General features: G+C 54.2%; 1 protein-coding gene across 17 annotated transcripts in view; it reads right to left on the reverse strand.

Moving 5' to 3' along the window:
• Camta1 (calmodulin binding transcription activator 1) overlaps positions 1–20,453 on the reverse strand; it is a 767,538-nt gene that overhangs the window by 103,072 nt on the left and 644,013 nt on the right. The gene's annotated exons all lie outside the window — the stretch shown is intronic.

The raw sequence follows: 20,453 nt of genomic DNA on the forward strand, positions 1-20,453 counted from the left end.
TTTAGCAGCTGCCTCACTGTCCCTCGTCCCCGCTCTGCACTCAACGCCTGCATTCTCATCACAGCTTGCTGGACCTCCCCACCCAGGTGCCATCCTGCCCTTCTTCCCGGGGGGAAGGAGCTGTAAGCCTGAGGCCCCTGCTTCTCAGGGCTGGGCCCTCTCCCTGCACACAGCTCCACCCATACTCTCCACTGTGGCCTCCACCAGGAGGCAGCTGCCACCCAGGGTCTTAGGGATACTTCCTTAGAAGCCCGTTTGGGGCTTAAGAATGGAAGACCCCCTGGTCAGGCTGAAGACCTTGAGGACACCGCTGGTCCCTACGTGGTTCTATTTAAGAGGGTCAGCCTCTCCCCAGTGAATTCGATCTGAACACCCTTCGTCCCTACTGCCCACCACTATTTCTGATGGTTACACGCCAAGGGACCTTTGTGGGGTAGCGGCTTTGCTGCAACGAGCACGGGGCCTTGGGGCCTTTCCACGCCATCCCCCCAAGCGGGAAAGTGAGGCCATTGAGCCTGGGGCATGCCTGTAATTCCAGCGGCTCAAAAGACTGAGGCAGGAGGATGGCAAGTTCAAGGCCAGCCTCAACAACTCAGTGAGGCCCTGAGCAACTTAGCAAGACCCTATTGCAAAACACAACAAAACAAAACAAAGAAAAGGCAGCTGTCAGGCTGTTTATTCAGCCTGTGAATTTGTCAAAAACAATCACATCATTCCACAGATGCACCTGGACACACCTGGAAAGAAATGGCTGAGCCCTTTGACCCAAACCTGCAGGCATTTCTTGAGCTATTTTTTTTTCTTGTATGATTCTAAGGAAACTAATGAGAATATACAGAGATCCCACGAGAAAGTACAGACCACACTGTGTGGAAGCCCCTTCCGTGCCGGCCCCGGCCCGTGCCCCAGCTTTCCCAGCTGAGGTTTAAGCACCAGAGTGGGATGGGCAGGGCCCCAGGCATGGAGAAGCCAAGTCTGCACCTGCTTTTTTGGATGTGGTCAGAGCAAAAGCACGAAATGAATATGTGAATCAATCAAGCCATTAATAAATAAAGACTCAAGACTATACCACGACTGGTGTGAGAACATAGACGGGAGAAATTTAAAAAGATTTCCAATAAGGGTTGGAAATAGTTTTTTTCTTGCCAACGCTCAGTTAACCAGGAAATTAAATCAACGCCAAGGGGAGCCTCTCGTTTGTGGCAGCTTTGCTGGATTGCGGGACTCGCGCTCCTCAATAATAGTGATAATCCCTGACGTTGGCCCAGGACTTGCTTCTTTTCAAAGCACTTTCCAGCCATTATCTCATTTGGTGCCCGTGCTAGCCAGGGAGGCAGGCTGGGCAGGGCGGGCACCCTCTGTCTGGAGACAAGCGTGGTGAAGCTTGCCCAAAGCCCAGTGCCTGGCGAGAGATGGGGCCTGGGCGGGAAGCCAGGGCTCCGACTCCAAGTTCCAGACCTGCCAAGACATCTGGTGGCCTCTTTTTGTTTGGCCCAAATGCCTTCCCACCTCCCGTCTCACTTTATCCTTGCAATATGCCCAAGAGGCGGGTGGGCTGGGCAGATCTGCCATGCCCATCACAAGGATGAAGCAACGGTCCTGGTCCTGCCCTCTCCCTGCAGAGCAGCATGTTGGCCTCCCGGGCTGGGGCCAGGCTGAGGGCTCTTACTTGAGCTGGCCTGGCCCGGCAGCAGTGTCAGCTGCTGAGTGGGGTGAGGCAGGATCAAAGGGCTGCAGGGGCCAGCAGGCTACCTGGGGCTTCCTCTGATCCCAGTCTCTGGACCAGGAGCCTGGCCCCGCAGGAGGGAGCTGACAGGTCAGCCCTGTGGAGATGAAAGGCTGCAGCCTCCGACCCACAGCCTCGCTGAGCCAAGCACAGCCTGGGCTCCTGGGAAGGGCTGCAGGAGGCCAAGGGGCGGTGCAGGCAGCGGCTGTGCCCACAAGGCCTTGCTTGCTAAGGAATCAAAGCCCACACCCTGAAGTTCCTGCTGTTTCTGGAAGCTCTGAAGTCTGCCTGAAGGGCCAGTCTCTACCTACCCTCTGAGGACAGGGTCAGCATCCCCCCTCCTCCAGGAAGTCTTCCCCTCTGCCTCCCCTGCCTCACCACCCCCAGGCATGATGGCAACTCACGCTCTGCACATCTGCTTCACCTCCAGGCCTCAGAGACGAGGCCCTGGGGACCCCAGCATCTGGAGATGTTGCACTCAGGTTTTGAGGATTGAAATAAAGCTGAATTGTGACCTCTGGTCTTTCTGCCTCCCAGACTTGGGGTCTCTGGACTGTTGGGTCCACGAAGGATAGGAAAGCGCTCCTGAACGGGAGGCCCCGTCTAGACAACTGCAAAGCACGGCTGGTTCCCAACCTTCTTTAGGTGTGAGTCCTCTCTGGGAACCCGTGAAGGCTGTGGGTGCCCCACCCTGTCCCTGACGAGCACCCCCAGGCACCTCAACCCTCCAGGCTTCACAGAGGACCCCACATTTGTGACCACTGGCTTCCAGATTCTAGATCTGCTGCCCTCCAATCCACAGGAGCCAGACTGTGGTCCCCTCAGGTCCCCCTCAGCCTTCCTTTCTGGTTGCTTCAAAGCAGTGAGCAGGAAGTCCCAGCCCGTGAGGGTGGAGGAGACTGGGTTTGGGTCAGGTGGGAGCAGGCTGCACTGGACTCCTGCGGTTCTGTCTTTGACCCAGGTTACACACCCCCATCCCCCTGACCCCTACCCCCTGTGCCGTGCGCCCTGTGCTGGGGCTCCCCAGGTGGCATGTTGATGGTGGACCTCTCCTGGCTTGGGGCTGGCTTTAGGAAGAGAGGAATTGAGGTATTTTTAGAAATTTGGGGCACATATCCCTTCTTGGCAACATTGCAGTTTTAGTCATTAGTTATACATTTTATGGGGTGTTTTGGCAGAAAAACTATATTCGCCTTAGCATCCTGCAGGCCCTCCATGCTGCCCCATGGCTGTGTGATGGACTGGGATGGGGGCCGCTCGGCCCTGGGCTGTGGAATTTCCAGGAAGATGCTAGAGGCTGCCCCCTAAGTGAGCATGACCTTTGAAGATGAACCCCAAATGTCCTGGAGTTCAGTTGGTGGTAAAGGCTCCCCATAGGGATCCCCAGGGAGACGTGGTGGTGGGAGTCTCAGGAGGTTCCCGAGTCCTTTGGGAGGAGTCTTGGGCTAGGAGATCCCACCCCTGCTTCTTGGGGCTTCAGGCTCCTCATCTAGAAGTGAAAACAGGCCCTGCCTTTCTCCCCAGGGCTGCAGAGGGAGTTGTGGCAGGGCCTTTGAGAGGCAGGAAGTGCCCCATGGATGGCCGAGAGCCCTGCTGCTCTCACCACCAGTTGCCACCCAAACTGAACCAAACCAACCAGAAAAGTCCTGCGGTTCACCCTAGCAGGCAGTCCAGCCGCTCGGCTGCCTGCAGTGCTGTCCTGGCTCTTACCTGCATAGGCCCTTCCTCCGTGGTCATCCAGCCTGCTTGCTGGGGTGCTCTCTCCCTCCCTAGCCTCTGTCTCGCCTGGGTGACCTCATTCAGCATCCTGGCATCAAGTCCACCCAATTCTGAGGGCCAGTGTCACCCGCAACCTGAGGTAGGGCTTCCATTTAGAAAGACAATGAGCAATTTGAGGAAATAAAACTGCTTTGAACAAGAAACTGCGGTCAGCTCCTGGAGGGTTAGCTATTGTTTGGCATTTGGGGCCTGGGTGGGCAGCACGGGGACAGCCGGGGGCGCCTACAGGTCCTTGGGACTTGGATTAACATGCAGCAGCTCCTGCCTCAGACACTTCAGATTTACAGTTTACCGCAGGGGCAGGTGTTCCCCGACTGGTCCTCACCAGCCTGGGGGCCACAGCTCTCCCTCGCAGAGCCTCCAGCCAGGGAGCACAAGATGAGGACTCAGAGCTGGGGACAGAAAGGAGATTGGGTGGCAAAGACCAGACGAGAGAGAAAGGGGTGCAGCAGACATATGGGCTGGCAGCTGACCTCTCCAGCCTTAGCGCCTGTTCTTTAGCAGGGCCTTAACCTTGTTGGGAGGTGAGGCAGGTAAAGGGCTCAGGACGGACCTGACCCCCAGCCAGCACTCACGTTTAAGGCCACCAACGTTGCCTGCTAAATTACAGTGTTCCGTAATCTGTAACGGGTTTGAGATGGAGGTGGGAGAGGGGTTCTAGTGTGCAGGGAGAAGCTGAGCAGGTCCTCCAAGCTGAGCCCACCCAGGGTGTGCGTAAGACGTCCTGGGGTCAGCTGGGGGCACAGCGCAAGCTCTTCACTGGAGACCCGCTAAGGGGACTCAAATTTTAGCCCTGGGGCTCTCACATCCTCCTCTTGGACACTCCTGGGGTGGATGCTTGGTGGCTGGAGGCCAGGTGGGGGTCCCAAAGCCCCAGCCCTGTCTCCTCTGCCACCACCAGAGAGGAGGAGGTCCAGAGCCAGCCAGCACCCTTGCTATACAGGAAGCAGGACAGCAAACCAAGAAGTGGTTAAAAATGCAAAAAGACCTTGGGTTTGATAAAGAAAAATGCAGCTGCAACATCTGTTTGACTCTTGTTTGCAGCTTCATCAACGCTAAGTGGTCAATAAATCAGAGTGGCATGGCGTTCTGTTTCTTCTGTGGCTCAGTCATTAATCTCGTGCCAGTTCTCATGAAAAATGAAGGAGAGAGGCTGTGTGATAGTGGAAATGTATACATTACCCACAAAGTCATAATGGCATGTAATAGTGCCACACACCTCCCCACTTGCCTCGGGGGTGCGGGGGCGGCCCGTGTGCCACCAGCTGGAAGGGGGGGGGGTGAGCAAGTAAATCGGCGTCGTTGGCGCCACAAGCCCTTTCTATTATTGCATTTGTCATATTAGCACCATTTATGCAGATTCCGTACGCCCCATGAGCCTGGTCTTAAGAGGCACAGCCTTCCCTGTACCTGGGTGCTTCATAAACAACGAGGGTAGAAGCCCATAAACAGGAGTGCAAAGCTGGCAGAGAGAAGGGCAGGATTTATTAGGGAGTGAACAAATGATGATAGGAGGCAGCTCGGGGCTGTGGGTGTCACCTGGCTGCAAGGCAGAGAAAAATCCTCTTGCCCCCGCTCCAGCTGCCCCCGGGCAGCTTGCCACCTGTTCTCTCCGTCCTGGGTAAAGGTATGAGGTGGGGGCTGATGGTCCCCAGGCCCCTGGAGGGGGAATTCCATTCCCCTCTGTCCTCCACCGAGGGCCTCCTGGAGGGCCTGAGGGCCTGGAGCTGAGACCCGGAGGGTGGAAGGAAATGGAGAACTCTACTTCCCAAGAAGGGCCAGAGTGGGTGGCACCTGCGGCTCAGGTCTCCTGGGGTCACTGGGCTCTGAGGCTGCTGTCTCCTCGGATCTTTGCCCTGCAGTCCAGACAGCAGGACACACAGGTGGGGGAAGGTCCTCCTGGGTTCTGCCGCATGGAGCTGCTGTGTTCTACTGCCTTCGCTGTGGGTGTGCTGGGTGCTCTAGGCACGAGACGGGGCAGGAGTGTGTCTGTTCCTTGAGCACACACCTTCCACTGGGGACCTCTGTTTCCAAAGATGGCTTTCTCAAGCCAGCTGTGGGCTGGGCCTCAGCTTTGGCCACGTGTGTGTCCTGGTTCAGCCACTCGGGCCTCCCGAGTCACTCCTCTATTGCTATCCCTGCTCACAGAGAGCAGAGTGTTGGAGGGGTGGAGACTCCTGTTGCTCAAACCAGCCTGCACTCAGATCCTGGATCTCCTCACCCCTACTCTGCCCAGACCCCGGGGCCCTGGGACTTGGTGGGAGGAGGGCTGTGCGTGCAGCCTCAGGATCTGGGGCAGCAAACAGCCCCATTAACAGCAGCACAGGTGCAAAATGGTTCAGGGAACTGGCTAAATGGTGCAGAGGACGAGGCTGTGAACACAGGGCCGGGCGGCTGGAAGGGTCTCACCAGGCAGGCGAGCTCCTTGGGGGAGGCCAAGGCTGCAGACACCCCGTCTCCATATCAAGGAGCCACAGTTGTCAGACAGGGGCGTGTAGGGGAGATAGAGGGATGGCTAAATGAGTTCCTAGGGACATGAGTTCCGAGGGAAAGACCCAGGTCCTCAAAGTCAGGGACAGTTACAGCGAAAAGAGGGAAGGCAGGGAGCAGGAACTAAGAAGGTGGCCTGAGGCCCCCAGGAATAGGCAAGGCCAGTGGTCAACTGTATTTTAGCTGGGCCCAGGGACCCCCACTGCAGCCCAGGTACGGTTCCTCGCCCATGCCCAGCAGGGCCTGGGGAGCTAGGAGTGATGCCCAGCAAGAGGCTTGGGGGGTCTGCATGGGGGCAGAGGTTGCTGACCAGGGGAGCCCCGAGGCCCTTTGAAAGGGCTGCCCTCATCAAGCGAGCACCTGGCAGCGGGTGTCTGGGGCCGGCAGCCCTCCCCGCCTGGAAGGGAGGCTGGGAGACTTAATTATTTAATGTGGGTAAAGTGGTCTGAAGATGGAAAACCCTGGGTAATTGCTGAGTGCTGCTGCTGTTGTTATTACACAATTACCAGAATTTTCCAGTCATGGGAATCTAGTTAAACAATTTCCACCTGGTGCAGGGTTCCGGGACCCATGCTGGCGGAGGGGTTGGCTGGCTCTGCTCCTTCGGTCTGAAGGTGAGGAGGAAAGGTACCAGTGGGGCAGACCATGCCCAGCCCGGTCCTGGCCGGCTCTGGGTGTTCAGAGAATGCAGGGCACAGGGTGATTTGTCACCGTCCATGAGCAGATCAGATAAAGAGGCAAGGGTTGCCAGAGTTTCCTGCCCATCTGGACTTCTCAGAAGCCTCTGAGAAGGTTCTATCCAAAGGTTCCTAGCAGGTGAAGCCGTTCTGGAATGAGACTTCTCCGGAGCTCTGGTGCAGCGAGACCTGCCTCCCCGGGGCTCCTGCGGGGCGCAGATGTGCGGAGCATTTCTGAATGGACAGATGGAGACCACCGGGCTCACACTGGCTTGGGGCCAGGCCTCGGCTTATCTAAAATCATTACAAGTGATCTGGGAGAAGGGTTGTCCAATTACATCTCCATGTTTGCAGATGATGCTAAACTTCTGCAGGTATTGAAAGATCTCATGGGGTCACTTTGATGGGTAGATGAGTGACAGATGGCTCCTGGTGGTGGAGAGCAAGGCAGCAGCTGGGGAAGGGTTAAATAAATTGCCCATGGAGGCCTTGGTGACCCAGCTGGAGGACCCCAGTGGTTCACGGAGGCTCCTGGTCCAGAGTTGCCAGGACCAGCCGGGGCCTCGTTTGGCAAGCGGGGCATGACCTGGGTCTTGGAAAGGAAATGACGAAGGCTGCCTTTATCACAGAGCTCATCTGCAATGGCGAGAGTGGGGTCTGTAGGCGTGGGCAGCCTCAAGCAGGGAGGACCTCTCTGTCCAGCAAGACAAAGGCTAAAAGGAAATGCGATTCACATCTTTTGGGTCCCAAAGTGCTTTTCCCTCCAGCTCCCCAAATCCTAAGAATGAGAGTGTCCCTGCACCCCGGAGCTCAGGGAGGTCATGCTAGCACAAATCAACTACATGAAGGGACACTAAATGTGTTGCTAAGGGAAACAGGGCTGAAACGTATCAAGAGGTTTTTTTTTTTTTTTTAAACTGGTGGCATTAGTTCCTGGGTGGCTGATCCATAAGGAGTTAGGAAAGGAGATCAGGAGATGGGAGAGCTTGGGGGTTGACCTGAACCCAGGTGTCACCATGATACTTGGTGCCCCGTAGGGAGGGATCCAGGCTGGAAGTGTCAGCTGGGTGCTGTGTCCACCCATCCATCTCGTGCTTGCTAGGGTTTTGCCGAGATGCAGGCTGGTGCCCTGCGGTTGGCAGAGTCTGAGCTTGGATGAGATTGTTGGTCTGTGTCCTGTGTGTCTTCTGCTCTCACCTTGAACTAATTTTTGATTTATTAGAGATCACCACAAGAGTTTCTCCAATGAGCCTTGGGACCAGAAGCCATGGATCTTTTCCAGAGACAAAGAGAACTCCTGGGAAGCAGAGCCAGAGGCCAAGGCCACCCATGTGCCTGGTGGTCAGGATTCAGAGGGCTGCAGACCCTGCTGACCTCCCTCCCTCCCTCCCAATCCACAGGGTACACCAGCCTCAAAGAGACCTGCCTCTCATGTCCCCTCCTGTCTCTCCCACTCCCTCCAAGGACATGTACCCCAAGCCTGCTCCTGGGACAGATCTGTGCCCCATTAGGCAGTGAATCAGCCCCATCTGATGACAATGGCACCAGTCATCCAGGAGTCTCTGAGGGCCGATGTGCTCTGAGCCTTCCTGTCCATCTGCTCGCCATAGCTGCTCTGGAGGAGGCTGGGCATGTGGCACCACCCGCTGCACAGAGAAGTGCCATGTGATCTGCTAATGGCCTCGTGGTTGATGGGAGGCAGAGCTAGATGAGGCTCAAATGCATTTGGCGTTCTTTTGACAAAAGTACTGAAATTTTCTTTAGGGAAACAATCATTTCTGCCACTCAGACTAGGGGTGGCCCATGTGTCTCGGGCTGGCCACTCAGAGCCCGGCTTTCTCTGGGCCATGGTGATTGCTCAGGGACAGAACCCCTGGGAGTAATCAGAGATGGTCCTTGGTGTTTTGCCGGAGCCACAGGAGGACACGGATGGTCTTTCCTGCTGGACTTGAACTGGGGAGGATGAACCCTATCACTCCCAGAAGCTGTCTCTTGCCAACACATGCAGCCCAAGGGGGAGTGGCATGGAGGAGGCAGAGCTGAGGGCAGGGGCACTAAGCCTCGATGCCAGTGACTGAATCCCTGAGTGGTCGTGCCTGAATCTGGCATACTGCAAGACTTTGCAGGGATTGGACCTTCCAAGTTTCCTTTTACCCTAAAGTCAGTTCAAGTTGAGATTTCTGTTGCACTCACAGAGAGCCCAAACTCTGAATTTAGACCAGATGTCTTCTTTTTGTTAAGCCAACAATATCCTTCACTGTACAATCCAGTCTGTCTAGAAGGTAGGTGACAGCCGCCACCACTACCACCCCCATTGGGATTATGGGGAACTCCCATTTCTTTACACCTGCATGTTCCAGGTGCTGAGTGCTAAGTCCTATAGGATTTAGCTCCTTTAATTCTTATGACAACCCCATAAGGTAGGACTGGTTGTGATCACCTCTACCGCAATATAGGGAACATGAACTACGGCTACTTAGCTCACCAAAGTCCCACCCCGCTGGACACAGGTCTGTCCTATGCTAAACAAGCAGTGCACCCAGCGGGTCTGCCCTGGCATCTGGGTTCTGCTACTTTCTCGCTGTGGGCTTTGGGCAATCACTTCTCTGTGCCTTGGTTTTCTCACCTATAAAGTGGGGATACTATTCGTGCCTACTTTCTGAGGTGGCTGTGAAGGGGAAGTGAGATCAGACCGTGCCTGATGCACAGCAAGCTACTGCCGGGTACCAGCATCACCGACCTCTCCAACTACCACTGCCTCACCACCCAACATGGCCACAAAGTGTCCCATAGAACCTCAGTGTGGATCAAACTGACTCAGCCTTTGCTCACTTGGGAGAGGCAGTTCTTGAAGGCAGAAGCCAGTAGGGCAGGGTGACACAATTCTTGGTCAACACCAAGGAAGTGTCCTTATCTCCAGTGAATGCGCAGGCCCTCAGAGAGCTTCCGATGGGCCACACCCCAGTCACTCTTGTCCAATCATGAAAACAGGGTCTCAGAGACAATTCTTGGCTCTCTTCCAAGTGCTTGAAGAAATCAAAACTATATTTCCTAGAGAGATTCTATGAGTCTTTGTGGATCCAAAGAGATCACTGTGGCACCCCAACCCTGCCATATCCTGTGGTTAATGGGATCCTTTGGGTCACTTGGGCTCATTTCTAGGCCTCACCTGGATGCGAATGACATGGAGTGACTCCCAGGCCCTTGAGGAACCCCAGGCCTTCCCTGGGGATCGCTGCTCCCCTCCTCCTGGGATGCTTATGCATTTAAATGAGGACCCTGCAAACCACAGGCCTTTTCTTCTAAAGATGGATAAAACCAGGAGGCAGCTTAGGGATCCTCCAGGTCACTTTGTCCCTGCACTTCCATTTTCAGTTGGGCAAACAGAGCCAAGAGAGGCTATGACTTGCCCCATGTCACCCAGTGGACAGGGAGAAGATGATGACAGGGAGCCCACCAACCCTCTCCTGGCCTCCTACCTCCCCACCACTGATGTTCAGAACTGCCCAGCAGCAATGGCTACTCTTGCCTTGCTTTGTAGAGAGGCGATGGAGAAGGTCAGAGCTGGCTGTTGCTTGCCAAAGTGACACTGGGAACAAGGCTGGCTTCCCCGACCGTGGCCTCCTTCACAGCCTCAACTAAGAACAGGCCCCCGGTGGGAGGTTGATGGGGGGCTGGAAGGGCCCTGGCATCCTCCTGGTGGGGCAGGTATTCTAAGCTGGGAAGTCTAGGAGACTGGGACCTAGCAACCCACTGCTCTGGGGGAGCCCCTGGGGAGCCCCTCCACTAAATCCTGTTGAAGACAGGAACCCCAAGCTCTCGCTTGACTGACAAATGGGCCCACTGCCGAGGCGGCAGAGGATGGATGGTGCCCGGCCCATCAAGCAGCTATAGGATTTTTATGCTTTGGCAACTGTAACAGTGAGATTCCAGCAATTGTTTTAGAGGGAATCATGATTAAATTGGGCTGTATGTTTTTTTAATGTGTTCCCCAGTTCCCCTTTAATACCTTGGTAGGATGAGATAGATTGTAATCACTGAAGTAATTGTGGCCCTCAACAGTTACGTCTTGAAAGAGTGACTGGGGGTTAACAAAGCCTCCGCAGGGCAAGGTCTGGATTAGAAAATACAGTTTTTCTTTTTGTTATTTTCTTTTTAAATCCCTCTTTATCTTCTTCCTTTCTCCGGTGGCTCCCGGAGCTCGCTGATAACCTGGAAGCCTCCTTGGGTAATAACGGGACCCGCTGTGTTAAGGACACAGGCGAATCTGGGGCCACCTTCTGCAGAGCCGCTGCGGCAGGCCCGCCCCTCCCCAGAGCCTACACTGCAGCTTGTACCTCGGCCAGGGGCCTCGATGGCCTGGATACCAACGTAGATGCAGGTCCCATCTTCGCTGCCAAGTCCTGAAACCACAGGCAGGGGCCCAGCCAAGGGGGCTACCCTAACCCGCCCTCTGCAGCAGCAGAGTGAGCCCCCCCGATCCTTGCACGACCTCTGCCTTGCAGTGTCCCCTTTCTGGTGGATGCTGAGGCCACCACTGGGGCGGGTGTCTGGCCTGCAGGGAGCTGATGACCCTGCTGGAGCCACCGTCTTTGATGGTGTGATAGAAAGACCTGGCCTCCTCCAGCTGCCTTGGGGCATCTGCAGGCATCACCCTGAGACCAACACCTGCATCTGCCAGCAGGGGCAGCACTGAGCCACAGAGCCCCCAGCTGGCCACCACTCCAGGGTGCTGCTAATGCCCGCAGAGCCCAGGGAAGGGAAGAGGTAGCAAGGGGACAGCAAGGAGTTTTCTCTCAGTCCCTGAGGCTACTGCCCAGTCTGGCCCGCACTGCCTTGTCCCTGGGCCCTGGCCCCAGCCTCCTGACTGGTTCCTGCCAGACTCTCGGGGTCGTCTTCTAAGTCCCAGCTTGGCTGGTGCCGTCCATTGCTGACCTCCATGGCTCTAATTTCCTGTGAACACAACGCCACTCCTGACACCAACGGCCTCCCAAGTCAGATCAATACGCTGTCCGTCTACACCTCCCCCATGCTCTCTCACATCACCCGTCTCCAAAATCAGGACCACTTGGCGGCTCTGCCACAGCTTTGCCTACTCTGCTCCCAAGGCCTGGAATCCCTCCATGTTCCACCTACTTCCCACCCAGCTCCAACACCGCACTGTCCTCGCAGCCCCCTTCCTTCTCCCAACCAATGAGAAGTGCCTTCACCCAGAGGCCCAAAGAGGCCCTTTCCACCTCGGGTTCAGCAGTGGCAAGCCCTGACTCTTCTCCCTCGACTTTGGGCTGCGGTCCATCTCCCTCCTCCAGACCCAGCTTCCTGAGAGCAGAATCTCAGTCGGAAGGAAGCTCATTGCCTGTAGGCAGGTGTCTACCCCTGCCCGTGGGGCAGTGGTGAATGGAATTGTTCAGCCAGGACCACTTGCAGGGAGCCACTGTACTGGGGTTGGATGCCGTGTTAGGAGGAGAGCAAGCGCACCCACCAATGGGTGGCACCTACTCTCCTCACCCCACCTCTTCCCCCATGGCTGGGCAGGGTGAATGGTGCTGCAGGGCCTTCTGGGTACTTCAGCAAGTTGAGTTTCCTCGGGTTCTCCTTTTAACCTAATTTCTGCTGCTTTCTTCTGTGGGAGCAGGGGCCTACCAGGATGATTCCTGTCATACAAAACTCCACTCTTCATCTTGGCCCTTGAAATTTTTTACTAAACCATGGTGGCTGGTGGCTGGTAGATGGCGGGTGGCAGATAGCATTGAGATCTGCCAGGGTCTCGGAATCGCACAGCAGAATTCTGGGTTGCTATCACTAATTGATCATCACTGGGGTGAGAGAACAAGACACGGTCATCATGTCAGCATGTGTGCGTTTGCACACACACACACACACACACACACACACCCTCTTGGCTGGGAGACCCACAGCTCTCTCCCCTGTTTGTTTTTAAGTTTCACCGCGGCTGCCTTGAAGCTGAGAAAACAGACGCTGGGCTGAGGGCCTTGGCACCAGCCCAGGGTAACTGGGACACCCATGTTTGCAAAGAAAGCATTTGTGAAGTGTGAAGAAATCCGAACAGTGCTGTTCAAAAACTGTGTTTAAATTTCACTCAAAATGTTCTATTTTGTGTAGGGGGTAGAGTCCCTTTGGAAAAAACACTTGCTGGCATTCGCAAACCTCTGTTGCTATGGAGCTGTTAAGACGTTAGCTACCCAGGATGGCAATTAATTCTGGTGGTTGTAGGTAAATCGGGCCAGCAGCTCCTTTGGAGAGAGCTGATGGGAAAGGGGTACTTACAGGGAAAGCTGAAAAGTGCCATCAGGGGGAGGGGGTCAGGCGACTTTCCTAGCTATCCCTGGGCTTCCCTTGCCGTCTGGGAGACAGGGCACCGTGCTGGGAGATGCTTTGGCTGACGGGAGAGGCCGGCTGGGGGCTCCCAGCTCACCCAGTTGCCAGTGGGCTGCTCTGGGTGTAATTCTCAGTGGCTTAGAGACCGTTTTCTCCTCCACGGATGGCACACGCAGTTCACTCACCCACTTGTCCCTTCACTCATTCACTTGTCTATTCAGCAGGTGTCTCAAGAGCCAGGACATGCCGGGGACTGGTCTAGGATCCAGGTCTGCAGTGATGAGGATTAAATCTCTCCCTCAAAGGGACAAACTGATGAAGAAGCTGATGGTTCTGGATAATGTGAGATGCCAGGAGCATTAAAAAGACAGGTTGATGGAGATGAAGGGTGCAGAGGGGTCAGGATGAATTCAGGTGGCTCTGGGAGGCCTCTGGGGAGGGGACCTTGAGTGGAGTCTGGAATGATAGGGAAAAGCCAGCTTTGGGGAGACCTGGGAGGAAAGTGCAGGCACTGGGAACTGGGATAAAGACCTGAGGACAGACCCAGGCCGACACAAAATGGCCAGGTGAGCAGGGGCAGGGCTGACAAGGGCCAGTGTCCAAGATGGTGGCTCTGCGTCTATCTTGGGGGCTGGGTTAATATTTGTTGATTAAGTGAAACGGTCCAGAGACACATCAATGTTGAATGAGCTGCCACATGGCACTAAAGATTCATTCTCTCCTTGGAAGGAGAACCTCCCCATGTTGAGATTCAATCACCAGGAAGGGCCCACACCTCCGCCAAGAAGCACAAGACCCACCCGTTAGGGAGGAAGTCACCCAAGTTTCCATGTTTAAGGCTTGTTCTGAAAGAACAATCTGTTTTGTTGGCTATTTGTTGAATGAAGGCTTAAAGGATGTGTTCTGATGAAGTCAGCTGCTTTCAGTAGCAGATTCTAATTTTGGAATTAAAATAAGAAACAGTACACCAATCTGTTATCTTGCCTGCAGCCAGACGACGGAAAGCACTTGGACATGAAGCCAGACCTTGGCTCCAACCTCACCTGGGCCACTTTAAAGGCTCTGTGATCTCGGGCAAGTGGCTTAATGCCTCTTGGCCTCATCTCCTCAACAGCACAAGGGACCATCATGTCAGGGTCATCGCAGGATTAAGAGAGAGAATATGGCGGGTGCCCAACACAGTTCCCATTGATGAAGGAGTTCAAGAACATGCCAACCTCTCCCCAGCTCCTCCCACACCTCCGGGGCCACGACATGAAAGGTCAAGTCCAGTTCTACCGTGCCCTATTTGGTTTGCCTTTAGAGGTTTAGACCCAAGTTTGGTAGTGACTGCAAAAGTCACACGAGGTCACCCAGGGAAGACTCCTGGCCCTGTCCTTGGCACCTTTACTCTGGAGGCACAGGGGAGCCAAAACCCGGCAGAGCTGACTTGGTGCCCGGAATTTTGCAACTGACCATGGCCAATTGAAAATCAAAGTGACCTTCTCAGAAGAGATGGTCCCTACCCCTGCCCCGCCCCGGTGCACACAGACTTCTCCATCCTTCTCAGCAAACTCCCAGAAGGATCAGCACTGCGCTTGGCATGCCCATCCCCCACTCCCCCTCATTTGAATGCGTGCCCGAGAAGGAGTGTGTCTAGCAGTCTGCTGGGCAGAGCCACCGACAGGAAATTAATTTTTTCGTTTCTTATGAGCTTAGAGGGGAGTATCTCTGTGGTGCAGGGCTGCCAGGACAAGGTTCACCGGGGCTCCCAGCAGTTTTGATATTGGAGGTGGGCGCTGAAGCCTCCCTCACCTCCTTCTCAGGCTCACACCTGACTTAGCAAGTGTCTCCGCAGCCAACAGAAAATTCCTGGCATCTGGGGCTGCAGCTCCTGGTGAAAATTCTGTGGATGCTGACAGGTGACAGGGACAAGATTTAAAAAAAAAAAAGGTGACTGTGGACTGTCACTGTGAAGTGGAAGGGCTTCAGGGCTCCTGGTATCCACTGAGGGGACCCTCCCAGAGTTCTTGATGCTCTGGGAGCAGCAGCTCCTCTCCTAGGGTAGCTTCCCTCCAGTCACCCTAGGAGGGGGGCTCCTGGCCTTGCTCCATCCCTGTCCCCCTTCCTCCTGGGCTACAGCCCCCAGTCAGGACCCTGGCCTCTCTCCACTCCTGGCCCCTGCCCTTCCCATCAATAGAGGGAATTTTGACCCTCTGGCTTTCCCTAGTTCTCTCTCTCCTAGCTCCACCTTCTCCACTCCGTCTGTCCTGCACCTGTCCTCAGGGTTGCCTCCTCTGACACCTTTTCCCAGCTGCTCTTGTCAAAGGATCATTTGGCTTCATCTGAACTGTCAGGTTCCGTTTCTCAGAGTGAAGCCTTTGCATCTCTCTGACCTTCTCCTGAATTGAGTTGGTTCCCCAGCTAAGAATCAGCTGATCTCAGCCCTCGCCAAGGCTGGGCTCTCAATCATACCTTATCTGTTCAGCCCCAGGCCTTTCCCCACCTCTCTCCCCTCAGTCTCCTCCCTCCTTTCTACCCTCATCTTTGGGACACCTGCTCTGTGAGTGCTGGTGTAGGTACTGGAAGGCTAAGCATGGCCCTGCACTCCAAGTGCAGTCTGTCTCCCGGGGAGACGTCTCTCGATATTCTTCAGAAGTAAAATCCTGTGAGAGAAGCAGGGAGAGGGGTGCAGGGCAAGACCTGGCTCTTTTTCTCCAACTTCTGATCACATCTAGTTGGTGAGCCATCCTCCCCTATCCCCTCCCTCAGGGAGAAAGGCATCATGGGAAATCCTGGAGGCGAGCCAGGCTGCAACAAGGTTTCTCAACATCACGTCTATAGAGACTTGCAGCTGGATGATCCCCGTTGTGGAAGGCTGTGCGTTGTAGCATCCTAGAGCATCTGTGGCCTCTACTGCCAAATGCCAGTGGCATCCTCAAATGGTGACAACAAAAAACACCTCCACAAATTGCCAAACATCTCCTGTGGAGTAAAATTGTCTCTGAGAATTCCACAGTGGCCCCAGATCCTGCTCGTTCTCCTGGTAACATATTGTTCAACTTTCAGGACTCAAGCAATGGGAAAGAGTAAGATTGTCCTTAGGACTTGAAGGGCTGGGTTAATTTGGGGGTTCCTTTTCTTGCTACTTCTGGCCTCCTGCACACAATTTCTTTGAATGTGTTCAGGTTAATCTTCGTGCTCTGTGGCGTTTTGCTGGATGATTTTGTGCTGTCTGTGCAGCCTGTGTTCCCCACCAAACCCACTCCTCCCTGTGTGGCCACCAGCCTCGGGGCAGGGTGAGTGAGCCTGATTGGGCAGGTGTCCCGCTCATAGGGGTTACTCAGAAGTGAGTATGAAGAGAAGTGTTCAGGCTTCCAGGAGGGGGTTCCTCCACTGGCAGGAGCACAGGATGTCCCATCCCTTCCCTCCTGTGACACTGACATGCATAATGGGACCTGAGCCTGCTGCAGTCACCTGGCTCTCAGCAGGAGCTTGAAGCCACCCTGATGATGGCAGAACAGAGTTGAAAAAAAAAAAAAAGTTGGGACCTTGGGGACATGGCCCAGCCTCTGCATCCACGGCAGTCGGCAGCTCTCTGTGCAGGAGACATGGCAAATTCCATGTTGCTGACATTGGGCTGAGTTGGGTTTTCCCTCCCTAGAGCAGGAACTCAGCCACAGCATTGTTCAGCAGTGATGGCGGAGGGCAGAGGGCGAGAAGGTGGATGACAGTGTACCTCCTAACCACTGGACCTCACAGTCACCGCTTCCGGCTTTCCTACCTCACGCAGGGACAGCTAGGAAGCTGGCTGCCCTGGCAGGGAGCAGCACAGGCCTGCTGTGTCCTGGCCCTGGATTCCCCAACGTTTCTGTTTGGGATGCAAATTTCCTGATCAAATTTGAACGAATCCCTCATTTTCCTTGCCTTTCTCTCTAGCCCATCATCAGTGGAAAACACTCTAAAAGCCAGGTGTGGTGGTGCACCCCTGTAATCCCAATGGCTCGGGAAGCTGAGACAGGAGAATCACGAGTTCAAAGCCAGCCTCAGCAAAGGCAAAGCGCTAAGCAACTCAGTGAGACCCTGTCTCCAAATAAAATACACAATAGGGCTGGGGATGTGGCTCAGTGGCTGAGTGCCCTTGAATTCAGTCCCCTACTCCCACCACAAAAAAAAAAAGAAAGAAGAAAGGAAATACTCTTTAAAAAATTTCTTTTCCTGGAAAAAATGGATGACTGTAAATCGCAACCCAAATAACATAACAGTTTTCAAACTGCCATTTGAAATTGAGCTGAGCTAACCTAATTCAATATCAAAGGAACAGGGATGTATTTTAATTCTCTCATTCTCATAATGGGAGAGGAAACTGGTTCCATGGGAGGTAAACCCCCTAATCCACAAGGTTTCAGTGTAAATGACAACGCTCAGCTGGAGCTGACGAGGAGAGGGGCGTTTGGTCCTGTTTGATGGTGCTTCCTGATGTGTGGCCTTTTATTGTCGTCATAAAAGGCAGTAAATTAGGAAGGCACTGCAAAACACCAGCAGAACTGGCTGGGATCAACCACAGGAGCCACCTTTCCAGCCAGAACCCTGAAAATGAGGGAGACGTAAATGGCCTCAAGTTAGTCTTTGGAGCTGAGGCTTCTGGCTGGGGAGAAATCAGATGTTTCTTGTAAATGTGCAGAGTTGCATGCAAAGCAAGATGAAAAGAGGAGGCCCAGAATTGGGAGAAGAGGGCCTTCCACTCCTGGACGGTGGCCCCTTCCCCGAGGAGATCTGCTGAGGCTTGTCCTAGGGTGGAATCTGGTCTGGCTTGGGAGGTCACGTCGTCCCATTAACCATGAGCTAACATTTTCCTGAGTCCTATGTGCCGGCCCTGGGGTTGTGGAGATGGCACAGGAGAGAGTCCCTGTCCTTAGGGCCTAGGTGAACAAGACGGATGGTGTGGTGATCTAGCAGTCTGCTATGATCAGACCCTCTGAGGTGACCCTGAAGGGTGGTGGTAAGGACCCTGCTGCTGCTGGAGGAATGCCCAGCTGCCATGGGAGGACTTGGAAACAGACCCAAGTCCACCTGAACGCCTGTGGTGTGCATGGAGCAGGGCTGAGTTCCTGCCTAAACAGTGCTAAGAAGAGCTGGTGTCCACCTGTGCCAGGCCCTGGACTGTACCCTCTAAGTGGCTCCCTGCATTCATTTTTCCCTAGGACCTTATTACAACCAGCTCCACTGGAGAGCTGAGAAAGGGGCCCAGAGAAGTTAGGGAACCTGCTAATGGTGACCGTTTCATTTTATATGTGCTGGCATTTGAACTTGGAATAATCTCCTTGTGCTCTGAGCTGGGCTTTGTCACTGGATGCATGAATGGTTGATTTCTGACTCTACATCAATCATTATTTGGGACTGGAGAGTAAATTCTTGGGAGGAACATGAATCCTAGGTTTCTGGTGTGTGACCAGGGTCCTCAGGGTGACCTACCATTGAGACATTTACAGTCTCTCTGTGTCCTCTCTTGGGTGTCTAAATGTCAGATTAGCAGGAAAAGATGCCACTCTGAGATTTGAGTACTCTGCCAGCTTTGAGGCCTCATTTGCTTTGTTGATGTAAAGCAGTGCCCCATTATCTGTGGGCATATGTTCCAAGACCCCCGTTGATGCCGGAAACTGCAGATCATACCACAGCGCCCCAGACATTCTATGTTTCCCCTATGCTGGTGGCATGCCACATGGTACCAAAGCTCATTGGTTCTTCCATGTTTTTTGCCCTGATACCTCCTTTGCTTCACTACTCCAGCACGTCAGGGCCGTTACCAAGTAAAACAAGGATTATCTGAACACAAGCCCTGTGATGCCGAGAAAAGGTGGCTACTGAGTGACCAACAGGCTTGCATCACACGCTGCACTGGGCAAGGCGGTGATTCACAGGATAGCACAAAATTTCATCACAACACTCGGAAGAGCAGGCAACTTAAAACTTACAAATTGTCTATCTGGGGAATTTTGTGTTTAACATTTGTGGACCCTAGTTGACCATGGGTCATTGAAAGCAGAAAGTGAAACTGGTGAAAAGAGATAACTGTACTGGCCAGAACTCGTGGCAGAGAACGCAGGTCCTCCGGGGAGTTTCTCCAAGCTCCTGAAGTCTTCCGATCTGTCCTGGGTTGCAGGAAGGACGCCTTGAGCCAGTCTGGGCAGAGGGTATCTATACTTTCCAAGTCTGCACAGAAGGGCTTGAGAAACCCTGAGCTTTCCTGCTGTCTCACCCGATTCTGTCACCCCTTTGCACTCTGTCATCTCTTGTCCCACTGGAACTGGTGCTGAGCCCTCCTGATGTCTGAGGACAGAATCAAGGGACTCCTTGGCTCTGCCCACAGACACATCAGTCATCTTGATCTCAGGTCACTGCCCGGCTCCAGCAGCCTCTGGGCTGGAAACAAGGTCAAGGTCACCAAAAGAGGGCCGGTTCTCTGGGCTCCCAGCAGTCTCCCTTCCCCCCCAGGAAGGGCCACTGTGGACAGAAGGAGCCATGGAGACACACTTTACCCCGAGAACCCAGCCCTCCAGGTCTTAGGGGAAAACATCACTGCAGGTAACACCCAGGCAATGGCAAGACTTATTTGGAAGACAGATTTATAATAAACAGCCTTATTTTATAGAGCCCCACATATTTGCACAAAAACGAGCCCTTCCTATAACTTGCTTCATTTACCTCCCTGCTGTCACTGAGTGTATCTGCCTATTTTATTACTTTATTTTCCAGTTCCTCTGGTTTCTGAGCTCACCTCTCGTCTCATTTCCACTGCAGCTGTCACTCTGGTGGGGCCCCGTCTCCCCTCCCCTTCGCACTTCTTCCTGGGTCTCCTGCGCCCCCCATGCCAGCTCACACAGGGACTTGGGCCCCAGGGCTCGCTTTCCTCTCCTCTAGGATCCTAGGGAGTGCCAGGAATGGTCACTGGAGGAGGACCCGCCCTAACCTTTTCCAGTCCCTCCCACGGTCAGCCTTCCTTTCTCAGCACTCTGGACAGCTCCCCGCGGCGGCCATTTCTCGAGGCTGGCCTTGGCCTCTGACTTGGAGGCCCCGGCTGCTGGGGGTTGAAGATGCCAGCGCCTTCCCGCCCCGTCTCTCAGCATTGCTCGCATTATGAAGTAAACCCCAAGTGGTTTCTCACCTCCATCGCTACCCAGACACAGGCTCAATAATAGAGTGAGCTGTGTATGAAAAAAAGGAGCGATTTTAATTTCAAAGTTCTGCTGACACTCCTCGCGTGCTCTCCAGGTTTGTATAAACAGAACGCCCTGCTGGAAATATCACTTTGAATTCCGTTTGTGCAGTTGTGCCTCTAATAGGCTGGTGTTTTGGTTTCTCTCGGCAATGTGAGCCTTTGTGTTTTAATATTCAGAGGCAAAGGAAGCAAGAAAATTATAGCTGGGAAGCCCGGGCTTGGTTCTTCATCATCAAGTTAAATT

The sequence above is a fragment of the Marmota monax genome, unplaced genomic scaffold, assembly GCF_021218885.2.
Source record: "Marmota monax isolate L192 unplaced genomic scaffold, Marmota_monax_Labrador192_F-V1.1 WCK01_AAM20220418_F8-fsc00080, whole genome shotgun sequence".
Lineage (NCBI taxonomy): Eukaryota > Metazoa > Chordata > Mammalia > Rodentia > Sciuridae > Marmota > Marmota monax.